The sequence below is a fragment of the Acinonyx jubatus genome, chromosome A1, assembly GCF_027475565.1.
Source record: "Acinonyx jubatus isolate Ajub_Pintada_27869175 chromosome A1, VMU_Ajub_asm_v1.0, whole genome shotgun sequence".
Taxonomy (NCBI): Eukaryota; Metazoa; Chordata; class Mammalia; order Carnivora; family Felidae; genus Acinonyx; species Acinonyx jubatus.
This window is the reverse complement of record NC_069380.1, coordinates 15,481,976-15,495,622: the sequence shown is the minus strand read 5'-3', so window position 1 is coordinate 15,495,622 and position 13,647 is coordinate 15,481,976. Positions and strand designations below refer to the sequence as shown.

Below are 13,647 nucleotides of genomic sequence, written 5' to 3'. Positions count from 1 at the left end.
TGAATAAAACTCCAGGTAGCATTTTGATGGTCACAAAAAAAGAAGTATCTTTACAGATTTGATCCAATCCAGGTGGTCTTTTTGTACGCTATATATATACATGTGTGTGTATATATACATATACATATATATATATTACATATGTTATATATGTATGTGTATATAAAACATATATATATATATATATGTATATATAACATACACATATTTTTTTAAACTTATCCCAGGATCCCTTGATACAGTGATAGAGTGCTCTAGATATACAAGCAAAACAGATCCTATCCTGACATTTTGAAGACTGCATTTTAAGGGCACGATGCCTGCAAATCTTACCTGCAGCACCACATACCTGGGAGCATTCAGCCTGTCTTCAACTTATAAACCAAAGCCAGCTTACAAATCAGTTGTTTGGAACCTATAAGGTGTTTCCCATGAAAAATAATACTAAAAAATATGGTTAAGTCCTTATAGCAGTCTGAAAGATGTATAGCAAGCCTATAACACACCTGAACTACTCTGTACCGGTCTGCAGTAATACCTAACCATGCTTTGCAATGTGGAGAAATCGTTTTCCATTTTCCAAGTGGGAATGCCATGGAACTATCTCTACCCACAGCCTCTAGGAATCCCAATGAAAAGGTAGGCACAAAGGCGCGTGGGTGGTTCAGTCAGTTAAGCGTCCGACTTCGGCTCAGGTCATGATGTCGCGGTCTGTGAGTTCAAGCCCCGAGTTGGGCTCCGTGCTGACAGCTCAGAGCGTGGAGCCCGTTTCAGATTCTGTGTCTCCCTCTCTCTGACCCTCCCCCATTCATGCTCTGTCTCTCTCTGTCTCAAAAATAAATAAACATAAAAAAAAAAATTTTTTTTTTTTAAATTTCCTCAAACATTTTAATGGAAGGGCCAGCTAAATCAAGATAATGACACTACGACTATAAAAATTATAGTAAGTACTCCCACTTCTGGGAAGATAGAGTAAATGTACTTTTCCTTTCTCTCTCTTTTTTATTTGTAAGAACAAATAAAACCCCTGGACATTATATATACAACAAACATGAATAGACTCTGAAAGGTGCAAGAAGAAGGCAGACTGTGTAGAGGCCTTGAGACATAAGGATGGACATGGTGGTGACTCCCTTGGGTTTTCTTTTTGTCTCATATATCCCAGATTTGGAGGTCAAGGAGCCACCTAAAAATGCTGATGGGCACAGACAAAAAAAAAAAAAAAAGTCCCTCAAATGCCTCTCTCTCTTTCCAAAGGACCAAGAAAGGAGCAAGGTCAGCAAAACAGTCACTGCTCCATTCCAATCAAACACTACAGAAAAATAAAATGGTGACCCATCCTTGCTGACAATAGCAAAGGCTGAATGGGGAGCCTAGACTCCCATCCTCACGAGGCTGTAATAAGGCACCTGAACACCCTTATCCAGGTGAAGTCAGAGAAGGCCAAGTAGGGAGCAGGATTTTCATTCCCATCAGCTAGCAGTGATTCCTCTACCTCATGACGTCAGTGGCGACCAGCCAGGGAGCCTCTCTTCCACCCCACCCCGCAGTAACAAACCGCTTCACCCTCTCCTCACTGAGATGGTGTCAGAGGAGGCCTCATTTCCTCTGGTGGCCCAGCAATCATGAAACCACTCTTACCACAGTCACAATGAAGACCAGGTAGCTATAGCTCCCTTCCCTCCAAAAGTAATAAGCAGACCCCCTTCCCTTTGGTATCAATAGGGGCCAAGTAGGGAATCTGTACTCGCACCTCTACCTGGCAATGTAACAAAACACGTTCCCCTCCCCCTGTGGTGGAAAAAGCTAGCTAGTACAAAAAGTTTAAATGAGACCCAGAGTCCAAGAATATAATTTAAAAGTCCAGGTTTCCAAAAAAAATAATTTGTCAAAACAAGAACCAGGAAAACCTCAACTTGAATAAAAACAATCAACTGATGCCAACACCGAGATTACCAAAATGTTAGGATTATCTGACAATGATTTTAAAGCAACCATCATAAAAATGCTACAATGCATCTGCAAGCATGCTTAAAATGAACGAAAAAACAGAAAGCCTCGGGAGGGGGGAAATCTCAGTGAAGAAAAAGAAGATACTAAAAACTAAATGGAAATTTTAGAAGTGAAAAATATAATACCTGAAATTAAAAGCTCAGTGGATGGACTCAACAGTAGAATGAAGGCAATGAAGGAAAGAGTCAGTAAACTCAAAGACAGATAAACAGAAATGACTCAATCTGATCAAGAGAGAGCAAAATGAAAAAAAAAAATGTCTTGGGAACCGATGAAACTATAAAAATAAAAAGATCTAGCATTTGTATCATCAGAGTCCCTGGAAGGACTGAGAAAGTACTTGAGGAAATAATGGTCAAAAATTCAAACTAAATTATGAAAACAGTTCTTTGGACACGCATATATTGATCTAACAGTTCCCTGTATTCATTTTTTAATTTTTTTGAATGTTTATTTATTTTTGAAGGAGCGACAGAGTATGAGTGGGGGAGGGGAGAGAGAGAGGGAGACACAGAATCCAAAGTAGTCTCCAGGCTCTGAGCTATCACCACGGAGCCCGATGCAGGGCTCGAACTCACGAACCGTGTGATCATGACCTGAGCCGAAGCCAGACGCTCAACCAACTGAGCCACCCAAGTGCCCCAAAAAAATGTTAAAAAAAAAAAAAAAAAAACTACACATAAAATCAGCAAGAAATAGAAAACACCACCACCAACAGGATCTAACAGACATTTATAGAAAATTTCACACAACAACAGCAGAATATATATTCTCTTCAAATGCCACCTGTATCAAGATGGATCATATCTTAGACCATAACAAATGAATAAAATGAAATAATACAGAGTGCTTTCAAACAACAGATGAAACTAGAAGTCAACAGCAGAAACATGACAAGAAAATCTCCATCCGAACACTTGGAAACTAAACAGCACACTTCTAAATAATACAAGGACTGAAGAAGGAAGAAGTCTCAAGGGAAATTTTAAATATATATATATATATATATATATATATATATATATGTATATACATTGAACTGAATGAAAATGAAAATAGAACATAACAAAATTTTTGAAACACAGTCAAAGAAATGCTGAGAGGTAAATTTATAGTGCATACATTAGAAAAGAGGGAAAAAGTCTCAAACCAGCAATCAAAGCTTCCACCTCAACAACCTAACATAAGAGCAAAATAAACCCATAGTAAGCAGAAGGAAGGAAATAATAAAGATAAGATCGGAAAACAATGAAATTAAAAACAGCAAACCATAGAAAACAGCAATGAAACAGCAATGAAAACTCTACACACACAAATTTGGCCACTTAGATGAAACTGAATACTTCCTTGGAAAAACACATAGTACAATGCACCCATGAAACAGATCATTTGAATAGCTATAGCCCTACACTATTAAAGAAACTGAATATAAAATTTTAAAAAGAAATCTTCAGGCTTCGATAATTTCACTAGAAAATTCTACCAAACATTTAAAGAATTAACACCAATTCTATACACTGTTCCAGAAAAAGAGAGAGAGAGAGAAACACTTCCCAATTCATTTTATGAAATATTAGTTTGATATCAAAACCAAAGAAAGGGGTGCGTGGGTAGCTTCTGGCTTCAGCTCAGGTCATGATCTCACGGTCCATGAGTCTGAGCCCTGCATCGGGCTCTGTGCTAACAGCTCAGAGCCTGGAGCCTGCTTCAGATTCTGTGTCTCCCTCTCTCTTTTGCCTCTCCCCCCACTCATGCTCTGTCTCTCTCTGTCTCTCAAAAATAAAGAAACATTAAAAAAATAGAAAGTACAAAAAAAGGAAAACTGCAGACCAATACCCTCTATGAATACAGACAAAAAAATCCTGAATAAGATATTAACAAATAACATTTCTCAGTATCTAAAAAAAAATTATACACATCATGATCAAGTGTGGCTTATACTGGGATGTTGGGGTGGCTCAATATTTGAAAATCAATCAATATCATACATCATGTTAACAGACTAAAAAAAAGAAATACTATATATGAATTATTTCAGAAAAATCATTGGAAAGTTCAATATCCATTCATGATAAAAATCTTCAGAAAAATAAGACTAGAGGGGAACCTCCCCAACTTGATAAAGTGAATCTACTACATCTACAGATACCATTATATATAATAGTTAAAAAAATGAATGCTTTTCTCTAAGGTCAGGAAGCTTTGCTCTAAGGTCAGGACCAAGGCAAGGATGCCCATTCTCACCACTCTTATAATTTTTTATTTTATTTTATTTATTTATTTTTAATATAATTTATTGTCAAATTCTCACCAGTCTTACTGAATATAGGGCTGAAAGTTCTAGTCAATGCAATGAGGCAAGGAAAAGGAATAAAATGAATATAAATGAAAAAGTAATAAAACCGTCTATATTTGTAGATTACATGATTGTTTACATAAAAAATCCCAAGGAATCTTTTAAAAAAAAGCATCCTAGAACTAATAAGTGAGTTCAGCAAGGTCACAGGATACAAGATAAACATATAATTATCAATTTATTTATACTAGCAGTGACCATATGGATACTGAAAGTAGAGACAACAAAAGAAAATAGGCAAATGGAACTATAACAAACTTAAAAATTTCTGTTCATCAAAAGAAATAATCAAGAGTGCAAAGGTGACCTACAGAAGGGGAGGAAATATTTGCAAATCACGTATCTGATAAAGGATTAATATCTAGAATATATAAGGAACGGCAAAAACCCAACAAAAAACCCAAATAGCCCTGTTAAAAAATGGTCAAGACTTGAATAAACAATTCTCCAAAGAAGATATACCAATGGCTAATAAACATATGAAAAGATACTCAACATGACTGATATTAGGAGCAAGACAAATCAAAACCACACAAGATATCACCTCGATAGCCACTATTAAAAGAAAAGAGAGTAATAAGTGTTGGCAAGGATACTGAGAAATTGGAAGCCCTTGTGTACTATTGGTGGGAATGCTAAATGGTACAACCATATGGAAAACAATATGGAGATTCCTCAAAAATTTTTAAGTAGAATTACCATATGATCCAGCTGTCTACTTCTGGGTATAAGCTCAAAAGAATTCAAAGAATTCAAAGCAGGATCTCAAGAGGTAATTTCACACCCATCTTCACTGTGGCATTATTCACATTGACCAAGGGGTGGAAGCAATCCAAATGTCCATTGACAGATGCACTGGGTAAAGAAGATGTGGTATATACATACACTGGAATATCATGATTCCTTTAAAAAGAAGGAAATCCTGCCCTACAACATGGATGAACCTCAAGGACATTGTGCTAAGTGAAATAAGCCAGTCACAGAAAGACACATACAGTATCATTCATATGAAGTATGTGAAATAGTCAAAATCATACAAACAGAAGATGGAAAAGTGGTTGCCATGGACTGGGGGAGAGACTGAACAGGGGCATTAGTGTTTAATGGCTACGGATCATCAATTCTGCAAAACGAAAAAGTTCTAAAGATCTGTTGTACAACAATTTGAATATACTAAACACTATTGAACTGTCCACTTAAAAATAGTTAAGATGATAAAAAAAAGTTTCACCTAGTCCCTAAGTAACATGTGATTAAGCAACAATTTGAATGAATGGATTAACTTGATTAATCCTAATGTTAACCTCTGCCTGTTCCCACATCTGCTCACTTTTCGATTCAACTTCAAGTTCCAGGAAGACAGTGAGGTGTAGTGGTTAAATGTCTGGGCTTTGGAGTCAGGCAGACAGACACTTGGAGACAGTCTCAGGTTCCTCAGCTGCAAAGTTGGATAATAATTCTCATCCTGAGATGTCATGAGGATGAAACAAGATGATGTGCATAAAGCCTAACCTGGTCCTGGCAGAGATTCGCACAACAGGAGAAAGCTGTCACTTCACCACCAAATCAAGATACTCTATGACTCCCTTGTTGCAATCCCAGAATGTTTATTTGGTGATATAATATCTTGTAACATTATTTTTCTCGTTTATCCAACTAGTTTGACAGTTCTCTTAGGAACATTAAGGTTTTCATACATAAAAGCTCAAGTATTCTGCACATAGTAGGCATTCTGGGCTGCCTTTATGATGTGTACCTGCATCAGAGCGCCTGGCCAAGGGGGCTAAAATACAGCTACACTCTGCTGCAAAGTGAGCACCCACAGAGCTGCATTTACCCAGACTGTGGGTGTGGCGGCGGGGGTTCTTTGGCTATGAGTTAGTGGGCATTTCATACTCACTTCTCCGGGTGCTTCTGTGGAGACTCCATGACACCTCCCTTGTGCCTTCACCCTCTAAGTGACACAAAAAGTTGTATGATCATCATTGATCTATGTGTCTTTTCTAGTGGAACTTAGTTTCCTCAGGACCAGTGCTCTGTGTCCACATGATTAGTCCAGGCACCTGTGCTCAGGAAAGTGTTTAATACTCATTATGGACTGAATGATAGCTGTGGAAGAAAAGTTCAAGAAGGAGTCAGAAAAAGCGCAGAGTGAGGACAGAATTACAGATGAAATGTATGAAACTAGAAGTGGGAGGGGTATGTAGGCAACAATTCCTAGTTATGGCTCTGAGTACAAACATTATAATGCTAGATCAAACATCAGGTATAGCAGATGCACAAAGTAGAATCTTAGTATCTATGGATTACTACAGCCTTTGTCCCCAGCATGTCCTATGCTGAGTACTTTACAAAAGAAAAGGAGGCTTCTCCTCCTGTCACTGTTCTATAGGCTGCAGGAACTCATCTTGCATCAAGTCCTTGCAATTCAGAAAAGGAGGAGATTGGTTTCACTGTGGTTTTCAGGTCTTGAACCAAAACTTTTTTGGAGATTCCACCAAATCACAACCTGTGACTGAGTCTCCCCCTTTGTAAGATTCCCATTGCATAGTTTTTTTTTGCTGGAAGTTCCAACAAGCCTAAAATTGCAGTTAATCAAGAAAGCAAGAGGAAAAAAATTCAGCAAAGGATTTCCTATTACAAGGATAGTCAGCTTCTGAAAAATGGAGTGCCAACATTGAGCCTTCTTTCCTGGAGTGGGCATTTTCTCCTTGGAACTCATCAGATCTTAGTGTTCCTGTATAGAATGGATTAACTTTCTACACTAGGTTTCAGGAATAAATGGCAGGAATTATCTAAGTGACAGTCTAACTTTTAGGTGTCAAAATTTCCTGGTATGTAAATGATAATGTACAGAAAAAGGAGACGACACACACTCAAAGAACCTGTAAATCCAAGTCCTGCCAACAGCCAGGAGAGTTCCGTGAACTTAAAAAGACTTCATGCCAGAAGCATGAGCCAGCACTGCAGAGGTTATAATTTCTTTCTCTGCATCGTGTCCTCTGCATTGTCTAATGCACATACGGAAACTGAAGCAGTGCCAGAGTCATTTCTTTTCTCAATAACATTAAAAACAAAACAAAACAAAAACAACACGAGCCACAAGGTATTAATTCTGAGGACTTGGTTTACTCGCAGGCAAGTGCACATCAAGGGCACTCTGTAGCTTTTAGCAGTCCAAATGTTTCCTCGTGTCTCACACCCACAATATTTCCAAATTGAACCCTCAGCCTGGAGCAGAGGTAGAGGTAAATGGGCCAGGTGTAGAAAGAGGACTTAAATTCGAGTTTCAGGTTCAAGTACAAATGCTGTTTTAAACAAGGTCATTGCTCAACCACAACATGATAATGCAAAAATGGCATCTGCCAGGGGAAGAAAATGCAGTGCTTTGAGAACTAGAAAAAGCCATTAAATTCAGAGCCTTGAGCTTTATTGGTATCAGGGCCTTCTGGAACACTGGTTTTTCTATATAAAGGAGCAAAATGAATACTGCCTCTGCAGCTGAATACCTTTTCCATGAAGAGGTACTGGCTGATGGGAAATTAAGGATCATGAGTATGTTGGTGGCATTTCCTAAATGTATTCCAGTGTGTATGTATTCTAGGAGTCCACAGTGACTCCAAGGAACAGACTACCCAGGGGATAGCCAGGCCTTAAGGCAAGAAGGCTGTACATTAACATTGCTCAGTGCCCATAAGGTTATCCCTTTATTAGATTAGATAATATTATATGTTATATGCTAGGATGTTAAGCATACAAATACATATAAATAAACGACAAGCCACATAATTACCTGACTAGTTTTTACCACCACTCACCACTCACAGTGATTAGATTTTCTTCTGCCCATGCCAATGCAAACCAGTTGATCTGGTGCTGTCGACGGTGTAATGATTCCTTTGGTCTGAAAAGCTAGCAAGCAACGAAAGGCAAGTAACAGTAATCATCAGGGCCCAGAAACGTTGTCAGAAAGAGTGGCTGGTGGGGAGAGGGGGTCCAAACCGATTTGTTGGTCCTGTATCTCTCGTTCTGGTAACAACCCTCCTCGGCCTTAGGCGGACCCAAGAAATCTCAGGAGTGGCGGGTGAGACAGAGAGATGCGAGGTGACCCGGGCTGGCCAGGGCCTCCCACCGCGGCCGGCCAGGGGGGTTCGGTAGCGCACAGAGGCGAGGCGAACCTGGGGACCCACGGGAGGACCAGGGAGCAGCGCGGGGCCGCCGCAAGGCGCCCCCGCCGCAAGTTTCCGCGCACGTGGCCGCGGGGCGGGCCGCGCTCCCCCCGCCTCGCGGGCTCCCGGCGCGGCCAGGGCGCGCGGCGGCGGGCGGGGGCGGACCCGTGCGCAGGGCTCCTGGCCGCTTTCCAGGTCGGCGCACTAATACGGGCGATGAGGCTTCGCGGCTCCAGTCTGACTGACGCCGGCTGGGGCCGCCGCCGCCGCCGCCGCTGCAGCCGCTGTCTCGGTCCCCGCCGCCGCCGCCGCCGCCGGGCCCTGCAGCCGCTGGGCGCGCGCAGCCAGGCAGTGAGTGCGCGGTGCTTGGAGCAGGCGGCCGGGGACCCACGGCGGGGGGCGAGGGGGGGTCAGCCAGACTCGGGAGGGGGGGGGATGAGTGACATCGTGGGGGACAGGTAAGAGATGCCCTCTCCGGCGTGCGCTGGGCGAGTGCGTGTGTGTGTGCGTGTGTGGCTAAGTTGTTCTTCCCCGAGGGAAGTCTTCGAGGCCCTTTGGTGGGTGGCTTGGTTCTTTGTACTCTCCATCCCTGTATTTCTTGGTGGAGCCTGTTTGGGGTGGGGTGGGGCGGAGGGGACAGCTCCAGGGAGTTGGCCTCGCGCCCTCCGCGTCGCCCCAGCCGCCGGCAGGCGACACCTGGGACCTGTGGGAGGATGCTCGTCCCACTGTGGGGGTGCTGGCCGTGCGGGGCTGTGGCCCAGGGCGTGGGTAGGGATGTGCGCTGGGTCTCCAGCCCCCCCTCGGCTGGGCACCGCGCGGGGGTCGAGCACTGAACACTGGCGCAGTGGAGACCCAGACTTAGAGCTGGGTAACCGTTGGTTGTGACCGAAAGTTGGAGGGGGGGGGGGTGAGGCAGTGGAGAAATCGGGGTGGGGGTAGTAATTGCGACTCAGCTGGTCTCCCTGGCCTTCTGTCTCTTAGGCTTTTTACTCTGCTTACCTTTGAGGCACGCGAAGAGGGAAGGGAAAAAAAAAAAAAGTTGGGAATGTTGTTCAAGTGTCTCCGGGCAAGCGCTTGGATTGTGTTGGGAGCTGGGATGTTTGTCTTTTCCTTCGCCTGCCATTCGGTGCCAGCTCTCCGCAGAGGGGAGGGGGGCGAGGTGGGGAACAGATACAGGAGACTAACTGACGCCAGCATTGTGATCGGAAGGAGGAGCGCGGGGAAAACATTTTTATGGATGGCTAATCGCTGACAAGCCTTCCCGTTACTATTCCTTCCTCCTCCCACCCTTGACAGTGGAAATTTCAAATGATAATTTAGAAATACTCCGTTGACTTGTTTCTGGGTTGGAAGCGGTACTCTGAGAAATCGCCTGCAAATGATGTAAATCTAGCTTTGGAATAAAATTGCATGTAAATTATTTACCCAGTAATTAACAGTCGGATGCACACCCACAGGACACTGTGGATTGCTTTTAATGGATCCAATTTACAAGTGCCATTTCAGTGGTTTGCCAGATTTCTTGGATGCTCTTTTGGAAGTGTGGTTTAGCAGGAATAATAGAGGATAACTGTAAAGTCGTAAGGCATTTAATAATTCTATCTCCTTGGCCATCACTGAGCAGAGCTTTGTGGCATCCTTCAGAGTGAGAGAAATGTTCATACTACCAACATATCTTCTGGCTTAGGAGTCCTGTCGGTGTGAGGGAATGCCATGGGATGTTTATATTTTAAAAATAGTGATCTATATTTAAAAAGGAAGTAAAAGTGAAACCCAGACACATTCTCCTAACTCCATATTCAATACGTCTTTCTATACTTGTAGGAAGCCACGAACAAGATTTTGGACTGCTTTCAAGTTCGTGGTTATCCAAGAAGGACACTGCAGATAAGAAAATGATGTAATAGTTTGTAAGTAAGGAGCGTTTTAAATATGACAAAAGTTTAAAATAATATATCAGAAAAATAACTTTTAGCTATAATAATTGCCTTCATTGATGGCAAGACAACGGTCTTTAGCAGACAGCCTTCAGCCTTTTAATCTATTCTGACCCAACCAACTCCCATTTTTATGCTTGACTGGCTATCTTTGTCAGAGTTGTTTTATGCTTCAGCTCTGTGGTTTTAAGCTAGGTTTAAGAGAATGCCAACATATTCTTGATCTGAGCAAACTCATTTTTCTCAGTACAGTGTTTCCTAAAGATCAAAGGTATAAACAAATTTTAGGTGAAACCCCTAAGTGCTTTATAATCCTGGCATCTCTGTCATGAGCATCTTAAAGTCAGCATGAGCTATTTGACTTTTCTCCTTGTAAAATATTTTTCTTTTACTTCTATGTCTTCAGTTAATGGCTAATCAGGGAATGTTCACAGATGTCAGTTACTGCATCCCTGATTGCCCAAGACATGGAATGAGAAAGAAGAGTTTTGTTGACTTTTTTTCTTTTTTAAATGAAACCTTGCCAAGGATATCTATAAGTAATAAACAACTGGCAAATTTGTTTATGTTTTCTGTCCTTGTGGTCAGTCAGAGGAGAAAAAAAAATCTGTCAAGAAATAGTTTCATAAAGATTAAGTATTCAGTTTCAGTGTTACAAATAGTTTAATTGTGATTAATGAGAGTGCAATTTCCTTTGTCAAATTGGAGGGCTGATGTTTCATGAGTGGTCACTGTAGCACAAAGGCAGCTAACTAGTTTATATCTTATGTTCTCTTTGCAATAAATAAAATAACAATTTCATCGTATTCCGTTTTATTATTTTGGAAATAATACCCACAGAGTGTACTCTGATTTAAGGTAAGGTAAAGGTTATGGAAAATGAAGACTTTTTTTAATTTGCAAAACATACTAATTAAATTTTAAGCCTCCAACAAGGCTTAGTGTAGATTTTGTGTACTGCTTCTAACATTCGGAGAGGAATTCAGAAACAAGGAAGTGTCCAGAGTAAAAGAAAAAATATAGCAGTGCAGTTGAAAGCATGAATCTCTTCAAATAGTTGTAATTCTAGGCTGTTGGATTTATATTTCCTTGGTTACTGTTGCTAGTGAGTTGAAAAGTTATTCTAAAGCAAAAAAAAAAAAAAAGCAAACAGTAAATTCATAAGTAGTTGCAACAGTTTGAGCATGCTTTATAGATTTTTTTTTTTCTGTTAACCTAGTGAATCTCCAGGTCATGAGTTGTCACATAACAAAAAAATAAACAATTATCCCTTGGCAATAAACTAACCTTTTAAAATAAATATTCCTATAAATAGTGTCTCTTAAGAAACGTGTGCTAAATAAAGTTGTTAAGATTTCAGAGGAGCTGTTAGCATTAGAAGCCATCATACCCTTGAAAGCTGGGTATTAATCTTGCCAGTGCACTGCATGCTGAGACTTCCACCCCAAACCATCCTGAAGACCGTGTATGTCTCTCCTTTGGTGGCAGCCTCAGGCTGACCCCAGACCGCTTTTTGAGGTTTATCTTCCTACTCCTTCCGGATTTTATGCTGTCATTGAAGTAATGGATTATAATTTCCCATGCATGTCGTGGCTTTCCTCTTTCCTGCATCTTTCTTTACTCATGAAAAGGCCTAGAATTCCATCCCCTGCTTCCCAGCCTGTCATCTGATCCTCAGAGCTACCTACATCTTCTCATCTCTTGTGGCCCTGTACAGGTGCTGCCTCCACAGAACTTCCTAATGACCCTGGTCTCAGGTGTGTCCTCCTTTGAGCTCCTATGGCTCTTTGCATTTTCCACCGTTGCCACAGCGTGTCTTGTATTAAGTTACTCGTGTGCTAATTTATTTCTTTTCTTCAGTCAGTGCTTTCAAGTTCTGTGAAGGAAGGGACCATGTTTTCATCTATCTTTGTCATTCCCTTAATACGGACCACAGTGCCCAGCATAGCGGTCAGTCAATAAATATTAATTAAATGACACATCTTTCACTGAACCCATGTTTTTTTCTGAAATAAAAATCTGTAAAGGAGTTTTCCCCCATACAATCGATCTTAGCGTTGGTTCCATCTTTCAAGAAGCCAGTGTTGAACTTGAGCTGAGGACTTTGTTAAGAGGCTGTGGAGAATTAGCCCTGAAACCCCTCCAGTCCTATTGAGCTTCTTCTGAATATTGTGGCTGAGCATTACAGTCAGGAAAGCTTATATGATACTCCTATTGCATTAGCAATTTTCCATATCAGATTCACTAAATACACAATGGAAACCATTTAGCAAAAAACCCCCCAGATTTTAATGTGATATGGCTACTGCAGTGAAACTCTAATGTGATTCCACAGAAAATTGCTAACACGATATGCTGACCCCTCTCCCCACCCCCACCATAGCCACAGAAAAATTGATACTGTTTTTAGTGTATATGTTTCAAACTATGCTCAAAAAAGAAAAAAAAAAGACTGCTACTGAGATGAGCTTCTGTTTTAGTCTGGTTGGATCTATAAAGGGTCTTGTTATCAGCCTTGTCAGAGAGCTGAATCTCCCTTTTGTGTCTTGCTCCTTGTGTTACCAAACAATGCTAAATCATTTTGCAAAATGCGTCATATTCTGTAAGTACCTCAGAATTAATGGAGATAATATAATGTAAAAATATAATTTGTGTATAAATATCATGCTTCTATAATACATTGGATTTTACAGTTTTAATTGGGAAGTCTAATCAAGTCAAAACCAATTTTCTAAGAATCAAAGAGATTCTGACAAAACTTGAAATTCAAAACTTAAAATGAAATGCAGAAACATTAAGAAGCAAATTATAAATATGTGTATGCAGCTCTGTATCATTTTAGAAGTCATAAACGCTGAAAAGATTTTGGTTTTTCCCCTTCATTCTCTAACCCACGTTTAATTCAAAGACAGAAATTTAACCCATGAAAGGAGTCCTACAAAGTTCTGATTTTTTCCTATAAAGGCAATTTTGATTTTCTTTCTTGGGGGGGAATACTAAATATCATTTTTTTTTCTCTCTTTTTGTGTTGTGATTACCTCTCTTTTTGTGTTGTGATTCGTATACAAACATGAATTTCCCCTTGGGGAAATTTAATATTTGATCACTTCCTTTTCCCCTTTTGCAAATTTAATTTTGAAGGACAGTAAGTGGAAAACATGTATTCCTCAGT

The 13,647-nt window shown here is 40.7% G+C and overlaps 1 protein-coding gene across 7 annotated transcripts in view; it reads left to right on the top strand.

Moving 5' to 3' along the window:
- The first annotated feature begins 8,737 nt into the window (after positions 1-8,737).
- SMAD9 (SMAD family member 9) overlaps positions 8,738-13,647 on the top strand; it is a 71,792-nt gene continuing 66,882 nt past the window's right edge. For 2 of the 7 annotated variants that reach the window (XM_027064706.2, XM_027064704.2), the window contains exons 1-2: positions 8,741-8,889; positions 10,363-10,448. The gene's annotated coding sequence lies outside the window, so the exon portion shown is untranslated. Of the gene's footprint in view, positions 8,890-9,066; positions 9,407-9,530; positions 10,449-13,647 lie in introns of those variants that run through there. The other 5 variants (XM_027064707.2, XM_027064705.2, XM_053214586.1 and 2 more) reach the window with 4 other exon arrangements.